Raw genomic sequence first — 19,552 nt, 5'->3', positions numbered from 1 at the left:
TATAAATTCGGTTGGAGCATATTGGTAGAAAGAGGATATTCCACAGAAAATAAAATCTCAGAGAATTATAATTATGGACAGTGCATTAAGTCTCTGCAAAATGAAAGTGAAATAATAAATCTTACTTATTCACAGGTATATAGAATCTCCTCATGCAGACAGGTGTCAAGATATGATTTACATATAGGATTATATCACATTCTTTCAGATCTCAGTTCTTTCAAAAAGAAGTCTCTAGCTGTCCTTATGACTCATGCAGTTTTGGTTATGTAACTGATCTCCAGACATCTGTTTTCTGTAACAAGTTTCTGCATTATAATAATTAAAATAAAAGCAACTGTTACAAAAAATATAAACCCTTGAAATATACAGTAATCGTTGTAGCTTGTTCAAATCTTGATCAAAACATGCTATGTATCACATCCTAAAAGTCATCAAATACCCAGTCTTGTTAAACCTAAAACAAGAGAGACAGAAACAGCAGCACTCCAAGAGATCTGAGTTTTTTCACAGGATGTTCTGTCAGCTCAGCTAGGGGACAACAACTGCCTATAGCCTTGGAATCAAAGGCAGCTAAACAAAATTTCACTCTGCCTCGGTGTTTTCTTCATTTACTGCCAGGAAGGCTGAAAGCTATTCAAAAAGTTTTAAATTTTATTTAGAATTATCTCAATTTAGCCTTTCTTTTGAAACAATTTCTTCTTTATTTCTGTGTTGAAAATGAATTCTGAATAAAAATAACAACAACCATTGAAAATCTTGTCACATATTAAGGGCTTCAGGATAGGAAAGATCTTTAGCTATTCTCAGATTCTGGGATCATCTGTTTTATAAACTTTCCTGTGGCAGATTTGACTAGTCATTTAAGTCTCTGCTCTTTGCATCCTTACGTGATTGTTAAAATCAGGGCCATTACCTCTACTTATTCTCACTTCACCACCATAAAATGTAGATAACAAAATATAGTTTCTACCTCAGATGCATTTTCTGATTGTATGAAATGTGGTCAGGGAAAGCATCTTCTCTGATGCCACATTATTTGAATGACTGCACCACACTCATCCAAAAAGTCAACAGGGGAGATTTACCTGATGTGTCTCCAGCCGTAACATTCTAAACTTCTATGACCAGTGTGCAAAGCACTGGATCGTACAAAACCTTATTAGATCCCTAATTAAAATGTCATAATGCAGCATTTTAAAATAGTTGGATTAAGGAATTTGTATTAAAAGAGACTTCCATGCATTGCCAATAACTTTACATCATCATGAAAAATAAATTACTATTTCAATGTAATTACAGTCATATCATTTAAACCTTTCCCGGTTTTCAACTGAACTTCATCAATCTAGCTTTATCCAGTCGTCACTTCCTATGAACTCTTAGACCACAGGCCTGCAACCTGTGAATTATAGATCCCTCCAACAAACAAGCTTCAATAACCACTGATTTTTGCCTTTTCGTTGCTTCATTCTCCTCGACTGTGGTAAATGCCCAAACCTTGATAAATAACACACCGTCACATTAACATTTCATGCACCTTCCTCTCATTGAAGTAATTCAAAATAATATTTTTAATCTTTCTGGTTTGGTCAAACCATCCTTTAATTCTCCCAGTGGTAACACTCTTAGTAGAATCATAGAATCATAGAATCATAGAACAGTTAGGGTTGGAAAGGACCTCAAGGTCATCTAGTTCAAACCCCCCTGCCATAGGCAGGGACACCTCACACTAAACCATCCCACACAAGGTTTCATACAACATGGCCTTGAACACCGCCAGGGATGGAGCACTCACAACCTCCCTGGGCAACACATTCCAGTGCCTCACCACCCTAACAGGAAAGAATTTCCTCCTTATATCCAATCTAAACTTCCCCTGTTTAAGTTTGAACCCGTCACCCCTTGTCCTGTCACTACAGTCCCTGACAAAGAGACCCTCCCCAGCATCCCTATAGGCCCCCTTCAGGTACTGGAAGGCTGCTACGAGGTCTCCATGCAGCCTGCTCTTCTCCAGGCTGAACAGCCCCAACTTTCTCAGCCTATCTTCATGCGGGAGGTGCTCCAGTCCCCTCATCATCCTCATGGCCCTCCTCTGGACTTGTTCCAGCAGTTCCATGTCCTTTTTATGCTGAGGACATCAGAACTGCACACAATATTCCAAGTGAGGTCTCACAAGAGCAGAGTAGAGGGGCAGGATCACCTCCTTTGACCTGCTGGTCACACTCCTTTTGATGCAGCCCAGGATACGGTTGCTTTCTGGGCTGCGAGCGCACACTGCCAGCCCATGTTCATTTTCTCATCAATCAACACCCCCAAGTCCTTCTCTGCAGGGCTGCTCTGAATCTCTTCTTTGCCCAACCTGTAGCTGTGCCTGGGATTGCTCCGACCCAGGTGTAGGACCCTGCACTTGTCGTGGTTGAACTTCATAAGGCTGGCATCAGCCCACCTTACAAGCGTGTCAGGGTCCCTGTGGATGGCATCCCTTCCCTCCAGCATATCAACGGGACCACACAGCTTGGTGTCATCGGCAAACTTGCTGAGGGCGCACTCAATCCCACTGTCCATGTCAGCAATGACGATGTTAAACAAGACCAGTCCCAGCAACAATCCCTGAGGGACACCACTCGTTACCGGTCTCCAGCTGGACATCAAGCCATTGACCACAACTCTTTGTGTGCGGCCATCCAGCCAGTTCTTTATCCACCAAGTGGTCCATCCATCAAATTGATGTCTCTCCAATTTAGAGAGAAGGATGTCGTGTGGGACAATGTCAAACGCTTTGCACAAGTCCAGGTAGATGACATCAACTGCTTTAACTTTGTCCATCAATTCTGTAGCCCCATCATAGAAGGCCACCAAATTGGTCAGGCAGGATTTCCCCTTAGTGAAACAATGTTGGCTGACACCAAGCACCTTGTTGTTTTTCATGTGCCTTAGCATGCCTTCCAGGATAATCTGCTCCAGGATTTTAGCAGGCACAGAGGTGAGACTGACTGGTCTGTAATTCCCCGGGTCTTCCATTTTCCCCTTCTTGAAAATGGGGGTTATATTTCCCTTTTTCCAGTCGTCGGGAACTTCACCTGACTGCCATGATTTTTCAAATATGATGGCCAATGGCTTAGCAACTTCATTCGCCAGCTCCTTCAGGACCCGCAGATGGATTCCATCAGGTCCCATGGACTTGTGCACGTTCAGATTTTTAAGATGGTCTCGAACCAGATCCTTTCCTACAGTGGACCCAAGTTGTCTGAACTTTAGGATCTTGCATATTTTTAAGATTTGCATGCATTTCTACCCTTGTCTCTTCTTCACTCATTTTCTTTCTTTCTATAATCTCACACTGTTTATTCTCCTGCCCTCCACCCCCCTCTCTTTCTTTGACAGTTGAACGTGACATCACTTTTCCTTTCATAAAAAATTCTCACTACTAACTTCTATAGAAAATCTTATGAGAAGGAAGTAAACCTAACACTAGATATACAGGCACAGTTTTTAATCTGCACAAATGTACACAAAATTAATCCAATGGCCGTATAATCTCACTTAATTCCTTTCCATGCACCCAATGTATACTTTCATTCTTTTTCTTATACAAAATGTAAATTCAGTTTTTTAGTTCTTTTAAAGAAAGAATCACATCTAAATAACTTCTTTGTGGACTTTTTGAAAAGAGAAAACTGTTTACAAACTACAGCTAATCATATGCAGATTAGAAATAATGCACACACTTTAAGAAAATGATTAGTATATGGAACATACATCTAGGAGAAGAACAATTTCTGTACATTCTCCATGCCTAGAAATCTTCAGACCAATTTTGGTACTCTTCTAAAGCAAACATTTCCATGTACAGTTCACGTTGCAGGTTAGACAAGAAATTACACCATCTGACAATTAACTGTGTCTTTGATTTTAAAAAACTTTTAATGTATCTCAAACTGTAAATAGTATGTCAGTCCACATAGAGCTGCCACAATAATGAACAGTTCAAGGAAACAACAAACTAGCAATTGATTAAATTAGATAGATTTCAATGTAGCTCACCATTCATAAGATACATAGGTCTTCTTTGAACTTGATAAAAAGACTAATTTATTTCTGTCTTTGGATAAGAACATCAAATGCCTTTTAATACCATAGCTATTTCAAATACATGAATTCAATGGGGTTTTCTTTAGAAATAGATATTGCGGTGTAAAGTCTTTAACTGCTGTTGGCAGTGAAATATTCACATAAGTTTCAAGACAAAAATCAGCTGGTCATATGTAGGGGAGAGAGTTTTCAAAGCAGCTGCCTTCAGGACTAACCTCAGACTTAATTCTGTAAATTTTATTCTGTTTGAAGCTTCAGTCTCTTCCTTCCATTGGTAAAATGAATGGAAACATAAATCAAACTTGTATCAAATCTTTCTCTTGTTATTTGTGAGTCTAATATCTAGAGAAAAGACAAACTCTATTGAAGGTTATTCAAAACTTGTTTGTGAGCTCTGAGCTGCTGCTCTTTTGGGTTGGTTGTTGGTTTTTTTTTTTAGTTTTAAAGCTAAGTTTTATTGTACAGGTACAATGTAGATAATGTGGAGAACTGGTAACTGTTTCTTTCTTCTGATTCAAAAATAACCTTTCCCTCTCTCCTGTGTGAAATTTCCGATTTATTGAAACAAATAACAGACCTCTATAAAATTTATTTTGCAGCATGTTTTTCCAGTACCAAATCAGAGAAAACTCTGTACACATCTTTTAATGTCTTTCAAGAACAAAAATAGCATATATTTTTTTGTCAGTTTTGTAAGGTGGCTTTCTCCAGGCCCAATGTTCCAGCATGTAATTATGTCATTTAGTTTTCAGGTTTGTTTTCTTTTTCTTTAAGGGACTTGCAGAAGCAATATCTAAGGAATTTTGCAGCTGATGAAATCTTGGCCCTAAGATGATGAATCACAGAACTCCCACTGATTTCAGTAGGGCCCAGAATCTCATTCATGCCTTTCAAAAACTACTATACTATTATATTACATATTAAAATGCACATTTAATTAATTATGCCTTTCAAAAATTTTCAGAGAAGCTCAGCTCCAGACTTTCATTTCTCAAAGGCTCAGAGAGACAGGTCTTAAAACTACTCAGATCAAATGACAGAACTCACATTACATCCCCTGCCTTTGAAGAGAAATGGGAGTAATTTATGTACTAAAAGTCTTAACCCTGTTATTTCTTTCAGGATTGTACAAACAGTTTATTAAAAAAAAATTAATAAATTCTAGAAGTTATCAAAAATGCATCTTCCCTTTTCTAGTTCTATAAATAATGAATTTGATAGCACAAACAGCTTGGCCCCCTGAAAACTCAAAATAGTATTAAATTCATTTTCAGTTCTTGGGCAAAAGTGGTGAGCTTACTAAGCTATTATTTTTTTTTTTTTTTTTCAGAAAAATCAGAATATACATATTCTCCCCCCAGACTCATACCTTAAGCACCTGACACCTCAGCTTCTGAAATTTAGACTCCTCACAGATAGAATCCCAGAGAATCAGACACTGTATTTTTGATTGTGTTTCTCACAGACAGATTGCTCATGCAAGGCATCTTTTCTCATGTTATTTCTTTTTTAAAAATCAATAAAAGAGTAAGTATTAAGGGGAAACATTTATGGAGTGCATTATCAGTAAAGCACAGTGTAGTGAGCACCACAGTTGAAGAAAAAAAATTAGCTGGAGGCCTAAAAGAAACATGTGGCTAAATCCTACCCTGTGCATAGGTGCACTGGGGAATGGTAATGTTATACAGATGCTTGCCCCTCTAGTGCACCCACATAAAGTAACAGCAAGGCAATTTCCTGTCTGTCTCAAAGCATGCAAGCACATGAGAAAGATGTAAGAGGAAAGCTTAGCTTCTTGTGTTAGTAAAGGAAATTATCTTCCTGCTGCCTAGGAAACATAACTATGCCACTCCTAGCATGTTCCTTGTCCTGTGAAGCAAGTACTCATTCCTTTTTTTGCTAAAGAAATTATTTTGCCCTTATGCACCTTCAGTTCTCCATCACACATATTTTCTTACTCTGAAGCCCTTGAACCCTTCTGTCCATAAAGAAGACTCCTGTCCACAGTGTGAGCAGCTGCTCCTCACTGCCACTCTCTTCAGCACATTAACTAAGTGCAAAGCTTATCTCACATATGAAGGCTGTGTTTCCTCTCCCTTCTGTTCAAGTTCCTGCCAAAATACCCCACTGTTTAGGTGACCCTCTACTTAATCAGCACTGACATATGGAGGAGGATTCCGTTCTATTGTCCAGCCACTTGTCTAGCTTGTGGCACTGCTCCTTTCTTCAAAGTACAGGAACCATAAAGCGAAATTACCTTTTCCTAACTGCAAATAGGGGTACCATTCTCATCCAGCTCTTGCTTTTGATAATCTTTTGCAGTGTCATGGCTTAAACCATGACATGCAATAATTATTTAATTAAATCAACAAAATAATGAAAATAAATTACATAACACATGCTGATGGATACCAAAACACTATCCAAATATTCTCTCAAATTAAACGTTGTCAACTTATATGTAGCTATTTATTTTTAACATCTTCATGTAGGTGATAAGACACTCGATACATAAAGCTGTTAAATTCTTGCTCTAATGCTTAGCCAGAGAAACTCCAGGAATTCAAGAATTTGTCAAGCCCTTATCTATTGCTCAAATGCTTTCTCAGTGAAGTAGAAGAGTACTTTGGAGGAACACACAGTAAATAACTTGTAGTGCCAAAGCAAACCTCTCTGCACTTTCCTACTGAACTCTTTAGCCGTGGACAGAAAAACAAACCTACGCTCTGCTAAAAAGAAACTTTGCAGCATCTGCTTTTCAGGTCATGGACTTTTTATCCAATATGTTGTTGTTGCCATTGATTTATTAATTCGATGGAGCTGCATGCAATTTTGCATTCATTATTTTACCTGTCCTGAACTAGAACAGGTGACAAAGGTCAAAACTTTTTTCAGTGTCTTAAAACAAAACAGCCTATGAGATAAGGCTGTACACAACAGCATTTGATGTATTACATCTCAGTGGTATCTGACAACCCTTACTCCCTGGTGATGCAATTCTTTTCTAATAATTTAGTCTCAGTCTATTAAAAGACAACTACAGATAATGCATCCAGGCAAGTGGTGAAGGATGTCCAGAACGGTACACGGAGAAAGATTATCAAAACACAATTCTAAAAAAGAAGTGCGCTATCGATTTTTTAATCATTTCAGACAGGGACTGTTATATAGATTTTCTGCAGGATTAAACATAACGAGAAGCTGCTGGAAATAGATTTCCTCTTTGCTACTTAATACGTCATAAAAATAGATTTTTTTATATATATTTACCTCTAAGTAAAGAACATAGCCAGCTGTTCAGAAGTCATCTTATGGTACCAGAAATTTGATAGACTTTCCAATCTGTTGTTATTTTGAATGTTATCAGATTCTATATTCCACAAAACTCCGGACGAACAAGTATTTCCACATTATGCATAAATAAATACAAAATCAGAAGTAGTCTTTGAAGTTTTTGTTCTGTGCTGCTGCTGTCATTTGGATTCTCAGTTATAATCTGGCCATTGAGTAGAATAGTACCTTTAACAGCATTGTTCTTTAGAAAACATTTCTGACAAAGTGGGTTAAGCTGCCATTCACAATATGTGGGGCATTTAGAGCATGCTTGGCTTTTTATTTGGCTGAGGATGGATTTTAAGTGTTCAGCCTATTTACTAGGACATCTTGTCTAATAACTGCCTATCTAGCTATATAGTCCCCATGACAACAACACAAGGTGCAGGGGGTGTCTACTTCTCAAGACAGATCAGCTAAACACACACATAACACTGGAACATAGCGAAGTAAAGCCTTAAAGCAGACATTGTACTTTAAATGTTTTTCTTTCAACATTTTCACATAGGGGATGAAGGAGACTAGAGTCAGAACTGGGAAACCCTGAGTTTGTCCCTGATATTTAAAAGAATTATTTGACACTTTTAACATTCACTTGCAGAAATGTTCATTGTAGATTATCACCAGTTTCCAGACTTAGAACAGCAGAACATATCAACAGGTTTCCTTTCTTCTCTACTGTACCATAATTTCAATGACCCTTTTACCAGATGCCACAGCCAAGATGTCAGTACAAGACAATTCAAGATCAGATGACTGAAAATTTCTTGATACACATTAGCATTGTTAGGAATTATGGTTCTCACTGCAGATGTACATTTGATGTACACATCAAAGTACTAGAAAGCAAGCCCTGCTAAGTAAATCTCAGAGGTAGATAACAAAGGTACTGACACCCCTCTGTCTTTAACCACACTTGTCATCATCTCTGTCAGGCTTCAAATGGTGCTTTTTCAAAAGGGCAACTGGTCTGATGTTCAATATATTCTTTATATTAAGACTCTGTACAGTCAGCTGGATCTCCTTGCCAACACGCTGACATATCGCAACAGATCCAGCCATTGGTTTTGGCCTATAATGGCCATCGCCAGTCATGCTTCAGGAAGCAAGGAATCTGCATATATGTCACAGAATCACAGAATCCCAAGGGTTGGAAGGGACCTCAAAAGATCATCTAGTCCAACCCCCCCGCAAGAGCAGGGTAACCTACAGTACATCACACAGGAACTTGTCCAGGCGGGCCTTGAGTATCTCCAGTGTAGGAGACTCCACAACCCCCCTGGGCAACCTGTTCTAGTGCTCTGTCACTCTTACAGTAAAGAAGTTCTTCCTGATGTTAACGTGGAACTTCCTATGCTCCAGTTTACACCCATTGCCCCTTGTCCTATCACTGGATATCACTGAAAAAAGCCTAGCTCCATCATCCTGACACCTACCCTTTACATATTTGTAAACATTGATGAGGTCACCCCTCAGTCTCCTCTTCTCCAAGCTAAAGAGACCCAGCTCCCTCAGCCTCTCCTCATAAGGGAGATGTTCCACTCCCTTAATCATCTTTGTGGCTCTGCGCTGGACTCCTTCAAGCAATTCCCTGTCCTTCTTGAACAGAGGGGCCCAGAACTGGACGCAATATTCCAGATGCGGCCTCACCAAGGCTGAGTAGAGGGGGAGGAGAACCTCTCTTGACCTACTAACCACACCCTTTCTAATGCACCCTAAGATGCCATTTGCCTTCTTGGCCACAAGGGCACATTGCTGGCTCATGGTCATCCTCCAGGACCCCCAGGTCCCTTTCCCCTTCGCTACTTTCCAGCAGGTCAGCCCCCAACCTGTACTGGTACATGGGGTTGTTCTTCCCCAGATGCAAGACTCTACACTTGCCCTTGTTAAATTTCATCAAGTTTCTCCCCGCCCAACTCTCCAGCCTGTCCAGGTCTCGCTGAATGTCAGCACAGCCTTCTGGTGTGTCAGCCACTCCTCCCAGTTTTGTGTCATCAGCGAACTTGCTGATGGTGCAGTCAGTTCCCTCATCCAGGTCATTGATGAAAATGTCCCATTGCTTGTTGCTATCTAGCACCTACCTGGCAAAGCTATGATTTTAGATCAGTGGATTTTAGTGTCTGAAATATTTTGAAAAACTATTAAAACAGCACCGTCAAGTTTGATGCAGATGCAAATCTAAACATGAATGCACATCTGAGAAGGAATTGATTGAGGGAGCTACATAACCACACTTACTTATATATACATAACTGTACATAGCTATATATAAAGTAACTCACAAACTTTTACTGTATTTTACTCATCACAGACTATCAAAATACAAGTGTGGCAGTATGTATTAAAGAAGTCTTAAGTTTCAGAGAATCTGCCTGCTTGTTGGATTATCTTTAGACGGGCAGAAGAAAGGAGACCAGGACTATGCATGTGTGAACTGTGACAGCATCTCTGCCATAGTTTTCAAAGATTGAAAAAAGACTTTTCAAGACCACTGAACTCCAGATTTCTGCATTTAAAGAGGATTAAATAGGAAGTTCCTTTGTGCTGCTCAGCTTTTATGCTGAGTCCTAAGTACTAACCTTCCTTTCCTCTGAATTTAAAGAGGAATATGGAATATGCCATAAAATCTTTCCAAATTAACATAATTCTGAATATACTGTTGATCTATAAAATAAAGTAAATAACATGTATTTTTCTTACAGTATGACTAACCTGTCTATACTGTATAGCTAAAAGGTTTTAATTTCAAAAACATTCTTATCACATGCATTCATAATGGAAAAACCAAAACCAGTGTTTGATTTAAAGCACAGCCTTGACCGCACTAATAAATAATTTAATATCTGAGATATGGAAATGGTATAAAATTTACTACTTATACATGCTAAATTCATCACTGTAACAGTACATTAATGATTCCTAGGATTGCCAAGACCAGCAGAAGTTTACATTGTCCTGATAAAATTGTCTGAACATTGACTGTCCCAGTGCTTCCTGACAGATTACGTTGGCCGTAGGTGACTTGTCAACCGTTAGTTTGGAAGAGAACTGCATTATAAATCTCACAAACACATTAAGTTTATTGTTAATGACTGATTTTGCAGTATACAGTTTAAGTGTACATGCCCATGACTCCCTCTTCTGGATAATCCACACAGAAAAGAAACAGAAAATAAGTGCTACCCATCTTGAAGTGAAGAAAAAATAAAAATAAAAATAATTAAAGGCATAGAAGGAGGAAAATAGAAATAAAAGAAATATAAAGTAAACTATTTATCAAACCAGATTCATTTTTATTCTTAATCTTTTCCCATTTATTTTTTACATTTCATGACTATTTTACCTTGAAAGTATCATTTCACACACAAAAATGTGAACAATGACATAATGGACATTGTTGTAAAAAATATTTTTTTCTTCTTAAATTGTTCTTTATCTCTTACTACAGTACATAGCAGAGGTATTAAATAATTCGTAAGAAACTGAACAAAAAAGAGGACAGAGCAGATTGGAATGATAATGAAAAATGTAAGAGTGAGTTAAAGAAACCAAGTATTGACATAATATAGCTCAGAGTAGTGAAAAGATGTTTGCTAGCTTTAATAAAAGAATATATAACAGAGGAATGTGGCCTGTATTCGTAGGGCCTGGGCAGTTAAACAATGGTTAAGTCACAAGAGTAGGTTAAAAACATGAACTGGAAACAAAAATAAAATAAAAAACATTTCTCCTGAATAAAGTACCGTATTTTCATAAAAATGGAATGATAAACTTTAACAAGAAGTCAAAAAAAAAAAAAAACCACTCTTAATTTCGAATACGAGGAACTGAAGAGGTAAACAGAACTAAAAATACCCAAGCTACCTCTTGAATAGTTTAAATGAAAGGAGATATTCCATGGCAGATAAATAAAAATCATTTATTAGTGGAATAAGAACAAAGAGGGTAAAATTCATTTCCCAAATTCAACTTCGGAAAATGAATTAGCAATATAAATTAGTTTCAACTGCAAAACTGCATTCTCATTAACATGTCCTGGTTTCAGCTGTAACAGTTAATTTTCTTCCTAGTAGCTGGTGCAGTGCTGTGTTTTGGCTTTAGTTTGAGAACAGTGTTGACAGCACACTGATGTTTCAGCTGTTGCTAAGTAATGTTTACTGTGATCAAGGACTTTTCAGTCTCTCATGCCCTGCCAGTGAAGAAGGGCACAGGAGGCTGGAAGGAAGCAGAGACAGGACACCTGACCCAAACTAGCCAAAAGGATATTCCACACCACAGCACGTCATGCCCAATATATAAACTGGGGGGAGTTACCTGGCAGGGACTGATTGCTACTCAGGTCAGGCTGGGTATCAGTCAGTGGGTGGTGAGCAATTTTATTGGGCATCACCTGTGTTTTCTGAGCTTTCATTTCTTCTCTTGTTTCCAATTTTTATTATTATTGTTATTATTGGTAGTCTTTCTATTATCACTACATTTTACTTTATTTTAGTTATTAAGCTGTTTTTATCTCAACATTCTTTCGATTCTCCTCTCCATCTCACATGGAGCAGTGGGACAAGGGAAGGGGAGGAGTGAATGGCTGTGTACTGCCGAGTTACCAGCTAGGTCTAAACCGCAACAGAACATAACTTCTTAAGAGAGCTAATAGCTGAAGTATTTAAGCAGATGGACCAGAATTTCCCCATCATGTAAGACATGAGAAACAGGATATTTCTTTTGTGCTTTTGATTGTCTAAAACAATGTAATTATCAGGCAAAGAAAGCCTGCTCATCGGTTCTGTCTACATACAGTTCTTACAGGAGAAAAAGAAGTGCTTTGAGTACAGATTTAAAGGCCTCTTTTTAGGGTCTCAGTATTCTTTTCAAATTAGATCTTTGGATTTTCAGATTTTCATAAGCTACTTTATTTTACCTTCACAGGTCTAAGTTTTCCTTATTAGAATGTAGTGCTACACATTAAAGACAGAAAGGCAGCTAGTTAGAAAGAAGATTGAATATGAGATTACATCTATGAATTACCTTATTTCGTTCCTTACTTCAATTACAATAGTAATATAAACATTCCTTTTTTCCTTTCACAAAAATATTAAAAAAAAGAAAAAAAATAATCCAGACTTTCACAGAGAAGTGCTGTCAAGTAATTTACAGTGAAACTAAGACACATTTATTAACTTTTTAAAGGCTGCTATGCAGACTTAGACAGAAACTAATAAAAATACGGAACTTAAAAAATGTAATTTAACAGTGAAACAGAACTCTTTAGAAAAGCTGAAATGAAATGAGAACTGCTCCATAAGCAACAGCAAAATATTGCATGATGATGGATAAAGATGACATTTACAAGGTTTGGTAATGCAAAATGGTGAAGTTTACAGGAAATTAATCTAATATGGTAGACATATCATTTCTCACAGAGACTGGATCATAATTCAGCTGTCATCACATGACAAGGTCAAAATTTACCACAGCATACACTACACAACTGTAACTGTGACTTGAAGAAGCTTCATCACATCTTAAATCAGTTTCTGCATAATTTCAGACATAAAAATCCATTTCTGATGGGTCAGAGGGTCTATCCCTGCTATGTTAAAAAGAAACTCTCCAAAACTTTTGATTAAAATATAATGAAGAGAAATAAACACACCTATCTACTTAAAAAGCCTGTGCATAATTAATTTGAATCATCAGCAATCAAGTGAATACAGTTTCTTAGGAAAGATAACACATAAAACAAAACTATCCATTTCTTTCAGCATATCAGTTTTGTTGCAAACTCAAATTTCATTCTAATTTAGCTGAAAACAGTATGATCAATTTAATAAACATAGAAGGGCTCTTTAGGCTGTAGATTTCAAAATCACTGTATACTGCATATATTAAATCATAACTACAAATTCAATTCTTGTCTATTCTTATGGATTCTTCTGAAAGCATGATGAAATTAAAAAAAAAAAAAAATCACCAACAAAAAAACAAACCCTCAAACAGCCAGATTCAAGGCTAACTATGTATTGTATTAAAGTAGAAAACATCATTATTTTTGGTAAGAGGCTATTGTAAGACCACTGAAAAGGCTCTTCTGATCATTAATGACCTTCAAAGTCCTACGACATAGTTGTAACTTCTGGTATTGACCTACTAAGTAAACTGAATAGGTCAATACCATACATATTTAATAAGACCAAATGCTGAACAACTAAGAAGATGTAAAAATGTTGTATTTATTATTGACTCAGGTCAATTTATTATGATTTCACAGGAAAATACTGGCGTTTCAGAAACTGCACCAAACACTTTCAGTTTTGGGAAGTTCTTCATATTTTTATAGACATATTACTATTGACCACTTCAAAGTCTTCTCCCAGCAGCAGGGGTCCAGGTTCACATAATTAACTATAGCGTTGACTCAGGACCTGATGACCTGATTTGGTACTCAGGCAGTATGGTAGGCGGCTACCAAAACACTATGTAGTGGTGGTCACAGTGGTATGTGACGGTACAATTGTCAAACTCCCACAGGATCCAAAAAATCCTTAACTCTTAAGTCTGTTCCAATGCCTGACAACCCTTTCAGTGAAGAAATTTTTCCTAATATCCAGTCTAAACCTCCCCTGGTGCACCTTGAGGCCATTTCCTCTTATCCTATCACTTGTTACTTGGGAGAAGAGATCAGCCACCTCAAGATGAAACAAGTGCTGCAGACACTCCATGAAAATCACCAAACCCTTTGAAACAGTCACCAAAGCAGGATGAAATATCATACCAGAGTTTGCGATGATGAGCCATCCAATATGTCCATGGTCACATTAGCACTATACCACAGTGGCTTCTTTACTGATTTGCTGAATTGAGAAAGGCACACTGCTGCAGTCATGTGCCATGCTTACCTAAATTTCCAGAGAATATGCATTAAAACAAGGTAAATTTTGACAGTGGAACACTAGGTTTCATGCTCTAGAATTATGGTCATACTCTAGAAGCCTTCAGAGCCAAAAGCTTGAATTATGTAATGGCCAAAAATTTGGCGTGTAAGGAAACCTTTGATTTATCAGCCATCATTCAGGTATCAAAGACTATCTAGCCTCACAAAGTTCTTATTCTAGATAATATACCGTATAACATAGTAGCATCAACATTATAAAAGTATAGTAGATAACAGATGCATACACAACCCCTACTCACATCCTGTCAGCTGTGTTCTCTGCTGGGAACATAAACAAAAGAAGAAGGTACTCATTTACAGCTCTGCAAGGAGTCACAAATCAGCAAATGTTCATCTTAATGAGAGAAGGAACGTTTTTCCTGTGCTTTTCACCTCATGTGATAGAAAGGAATTATGATGCTAAGGGATATGGACTGGTTGACTCCCAACAGTATGTTTAGTAGGCAGAAAAGCAGTCAAACATGGAGAAGAGTTTCCCATTGTTGCTGCTGCATATCATAATACAGATATTTGTGAAGCAACAAGGGAAATACTGCTAGCAGGAAACTGGAATGAAATGAAAAGCATGTTCACTAGATTAAACAACGAGTGAGACAGCTACCAGAAACCCATCAAGGTACAACTGAAGCAGGCCTTAAAAAAAACACCATAATATGGGCTTGGGCATGAGAGACAGTTTCCTTTTAAAAGTAAATTTTCTCTTTCCTGATGTTATGACAGAATATTTTAACATATGTTTTTATCTACAAATAAATATGTCTCAAAATAAATCAGAGCTTTTCATTTTTTAATACCCCAAGATAAACACGGCATTCTTCATATGTTGAAATTATCTGTCACAGTCTTTTTGTCTCTGTGTAACAGAGGATGACCTTGGTATGTTATCATTACTGAGCTTATCAGTTATCATTCTTTTTAGTACAAGAACAACCTTCATTTCCTCAAATATAACAATGTGGGATCATAATATCAACAGCATTTTTTACTGCCTTACTCGACTCATTTTATTTTTCCTAATAAGTCATGAACATAGAACAGAGAGCCTGCAAGGAAAAAGTAAACCTTGGCAGAAGCCATTCTTTGGACTGTGTTTTAGGAGTAATCCATAGCAGAGCAGGTTAGGTTAATTTGTTGTCTTTTAGCTTTTGAAGCTTAAGACTGAAGCATGAAAATGCAATACAATGAGGAGATATGCTGCCTGAATGTTGAAAGATAGTGCCTTCAACTACACCAGAAGCATGACTGCAGTCAGAGTGCGTGCCTCTGATTGCCTTACTGATGTTCCAAAATTTATGTGTATTGCTATAAGGTAGACTTTTAAAGACATTTTATGAAATAATTAAGTCAGTGATTTATGTCATCCTATTATGCTTCAAAAGCAGTTAATAAACTCCTGATGGTTTAAGCACAGGTTAGGTATGAATTGGCTACAAAACTGTATGACACCACAAAGTAACACCAATCTTGCTGCTTTCTCTTTCTTTCCTTATCTCTGTAAAAGTAGAAGCGGAGCAGTTGTAAACAAAAGTGTAATTTTCTTTGCTTTTGGTATTCCTAATCAGTTATATGCCATACTGTACTTAAGGTGGTCACTGCACGGTTTTTTGTTTAGTATATTTGAGTCTTGTTTCTTGATCATCAGTGTCTTAAAGTTTCTTTGGGTTAAATCTTTTTCAACAGCGTATTTTCAGAAGTTTTCAACATTGAGCTGAATAGCAGGCAAAATCCAAAATTTCCAAGCGGTATCGGGAAAAAAAATTAGACTGCTCATTTTTTTATGTTTTCAAAACCCATACTTCAATGTCAAATGCAAAGTTGTACAGCTAGGGAAAAAAATATTTGGATTTTTGAATCTAAACTAGAAAGGGGGCTCCTCCATTCTAACCTCTATTGCCAGGACTGTTTCTGTACTTTATCCAGTTTAATCTAAACGTGCATTTCACTACACTAAAAATAAACTTAAAAATTCAGCACCAGAATGACATTTCAGAATTAGAATCTAATTCTAATTAAAATTAGAATCATTACAATCAATTTTTAGTTACATATTTGTTATTGTATATCTGATATTTAAAGATATCCAGAAGCATCTGATCAGATTACCTGATTTTATAACATCAGGTCTTTACTTCTTTCGTTCACATTAGTCTAATTTTTGATATCTTGTCTGTCTTAACATATAGTCACAACCACCGTGAGTAAAAGAAGCAGTAATTAGTTAATCACTAAATGGTTTAAAATGGTTTAAAATGGTTAAAAAATGCATGGTTAATACTTTGCAAATTTTCTTTAGAGACAAATTCATTAAACAGACATTGTTTTCTTTGGGTTTCATTTCTTTATATAATTGCAAGTAGTTATTTGCGCAATCTGCCAAAAAGTTACTGTCGTGGTTTAAACCGATCCACACAGTTCGTCCACTCACCCCCACCCCCGACCCTCCCCGCTCCCGGAGGGATGGGGAGGACAATCAAGAGAATGTAACTCCCAGGGGTTGAGATAAGAACAGCCCAGTAACTAAGGTATAACACAAATCACTACTGCTACCACCAATGATAATATTGATAAGAGAAAATAACAAGAGAATACAATACCACCGCCGAATGAGTTCGACCCCCCTGAAGAGAGAGTGTGCCCTTCCGGGTAACTCCCAGTTTACCTCCTGGGCATGACGTGCTGTGGTATGGAATACCTCTTTGGCTAGTTTGGGTCAGGTGTCTTGTCTCTGCTTCCTCCCGGCCTCCCCTCATCCCCAGCAGAGCATGAGACTCACAAAGTCCTTGGCCAGAATAAACATTACTTAACAACAATTAAAAACAATCGGTGTTATCAGCTCTCTGCCCAGGCTGGAAGTCAAAACACAGAGCTTGCACCAGTTACTAAGAAGGAGCAAAACGGCTCCTGGTAAACCCAGGACAGTTACACACTTTCATTCAACTTCACAGCAGCATGCTGTAAAACCATATGAATCTGCAGCTGAAAAAAAATTCTTGAACACAACAATGCAGAAGAGTCAGAAAATGTGCAGAAACAATTATTTGATTTGTAATATTAAATTATAACTTTATGATTATTTAAAATAAAATTCACACAGAAGCAGAGTCTTGGCACAAGTTCTCAGTTTAAAATCCCTTTTGTTTTTCCATTTAAAGACTACTGTGCAAATGTCTTCTGTGAAGCTTCGCATGCAGGTGGATTTCACCAAGAGCATTGACCAGTGACCTCAGTAGGAGTCTAGCCAACCTGCACAATTAGAACAACCAGTTTAAGTAGTGGAGTTGCTATGGACAGTAGCAATTTGATTCTAACAGATCTTGAACTATTATAGTTGTCATATATTGATTCTGTGAGTTGCACTTCTATATACCCTATGTTAAAATTTATTGTCACATTCACAACATAGGAAAATGGAAGTGAGATGTCATAAAGAGATTTTTGAAAGCTCTTGTTTCTTAAATAAATCACAATTTCTCATATTACTAGCATTCATCTGTCTGTTGAAAAAATTGTCTTACCCTGTTTCTAAGAATCTGCCTGTCATTTATTTGCAGCAAATTCGAATTACATTGCAAAAAATGGATAGATTTAGTCAAATTAAATAAAGTTATATGCCAGCTAGCTTTCATGTATTCTAAATATGGCAAACCTGTTACATACATATTAATTCTACTTATGTAAAGCCTGCCACTGCTTCACATGTGAAAGGGCAGCATTAAGGGAAGAGATATATCAGGCAGGCAGTATGTCACTAAAAATATTCTCAGAGATCCAGAGGCTGCCTATCATAAAAAGGCTTGCTAATGTAATCTGCTCTTTATTACCTATTCTGTAAATAAATCGGCCACAGATACATAGAGTGTGGCTCTGCACAAGTCCCTCTCATGACTGCCAGTAGTTGTGAGGCTGGATGAGCCTGATGCTACTTCCACAAGCAGCTCAAATGGCAAATTCCCCCCTGGCTCAGACAGAGGCTTCCCAGAGCAGCAAGGAGAGAAAAGTAGTTGCAGAGCAATCTGCTGCCTGCCAAAAAAGTAATAAAAGATATTGGAGATGTCGTGGATGCACAGGTACATCATGGTTGTTCCCTTTCCCCTCTGTTCATCCTATTGGAAAACCTATACAACAGCAAAATTGATTTTGAAGCTGGAAAGTACCATTAAATCACATAACATGACCTCTTCTGGCAATGCAGACAAAGAAAGATATACATCCATCTGTACCGAAGCCAACAACTCAGATGTAGCTAAAATGTAATTTCTAGTTCTGACTTAGAAAAGATATAGAATTAATCTTCTCTCTTGATAGTTTGTTAAAATGCTTTACCACTTTTCCCGTGGGATATTTCTACCTATTTCTAAATTGGCTGTAATTTCCAGACAATATACTTGTTACATCTTTTTCAGCTGAATCATTTTTTAATGTTATTTTTTAGCAACCTAGAGAGTTTCAAAGAGCAAATCTATGCTCTTTTTTGATTAATTTTCCAAGTCGCTTTACTTTGGGTTTTTTTTGTGTTTCACTTCAAGTTGCAGCCAATTAAAAAGTCTGTTCCCCTATTTTCCTTTACAAGACTATCTTTGTTCAGTCTCTGTTCAGCTTGTGCCATGCAAATTATGTCAATCAAGTGATTTTGAAATAGATGTCATGGATTGTAAAAATCACTCCATTATTAAAGATAAAAATATTTATGCCTAATACCTCTTCTATTTTAACATAAATCTAAGACTTGCCACTGATAAAAAAGCCAAGCAGGTTAATGGAGAACAGCAAAGTTCTCAGGGTTTGTATCAGCTGCAGAAGTTTCTCAGACAAATTTCAGAACTAAAGTAACACAAAAATTTACATGGCTTATGAATTAGTAGAACAGCAACTTCACAGCACTGTTACCACCTTCCCTCAGTCTGTAAAGATTTTTGTTCCAGTGCCATCTTCTATTGCAGGGTGGAGAGCCTTTAGGGAGAGGAAAATAGATCCCAATGTTTTCCAAATACAATTGCAGGATAGTGAAATCACAGTCATTACTTTCACTCAAGTTATCAAGGCCCTGATATCTATGGGTAAGCTATAACACTATTTTCTTCTTCAAGAATATCTTTCAATACTATTAGCATGAGTAAATATTGTGAAAATGTGCTTATAAACATTCATTTGAATAAAAACTATGAATTCAATTTG

The 19,552-nt window shown here is 37.3% G+C and overlaps 1 long non-coding RNA gene across 1 annotated transcript in view; it reads right to left on the bottom strand.

The window, feature by feature from the left end:
* LOC136007373 (uncharacterized) overlaps nt 1-14,264 on the bottom strand; it is a 37,040-nt gene extending 22,776 nt beyond the window's left edge. The window contains exon 1 of the long non-coding RNA XR_010609669.1: nt 14,198-14,264. This is a non-coding gene — a long non-coding RNA (uncharacterized LOC136007373). The remainder of the gene's footprint in view (nt 1-14,197) is intronic.
* Nucleotides 14,265-19,552: the final 5,288 nt, after the last annotated feature.

This window comes from Lathamus discolor, chromosome 1 (assembly GCF_037157495.1).
Source record: "Lathamus discolor isolate bLatDis1 chromosome 1, bLatDis1.hap1, whole genome shotgun sequence".
Taxonomy (NCBI): domain Eukaryota; kingdom Metazoa; phylum Chordata; class Aves; order Psittaciformes; family Psittacidae; genus Lathamus; species Lathamus discolor.
This window is presented reverse-complemented; position numbering and strand designations above follow the sequence as displayed.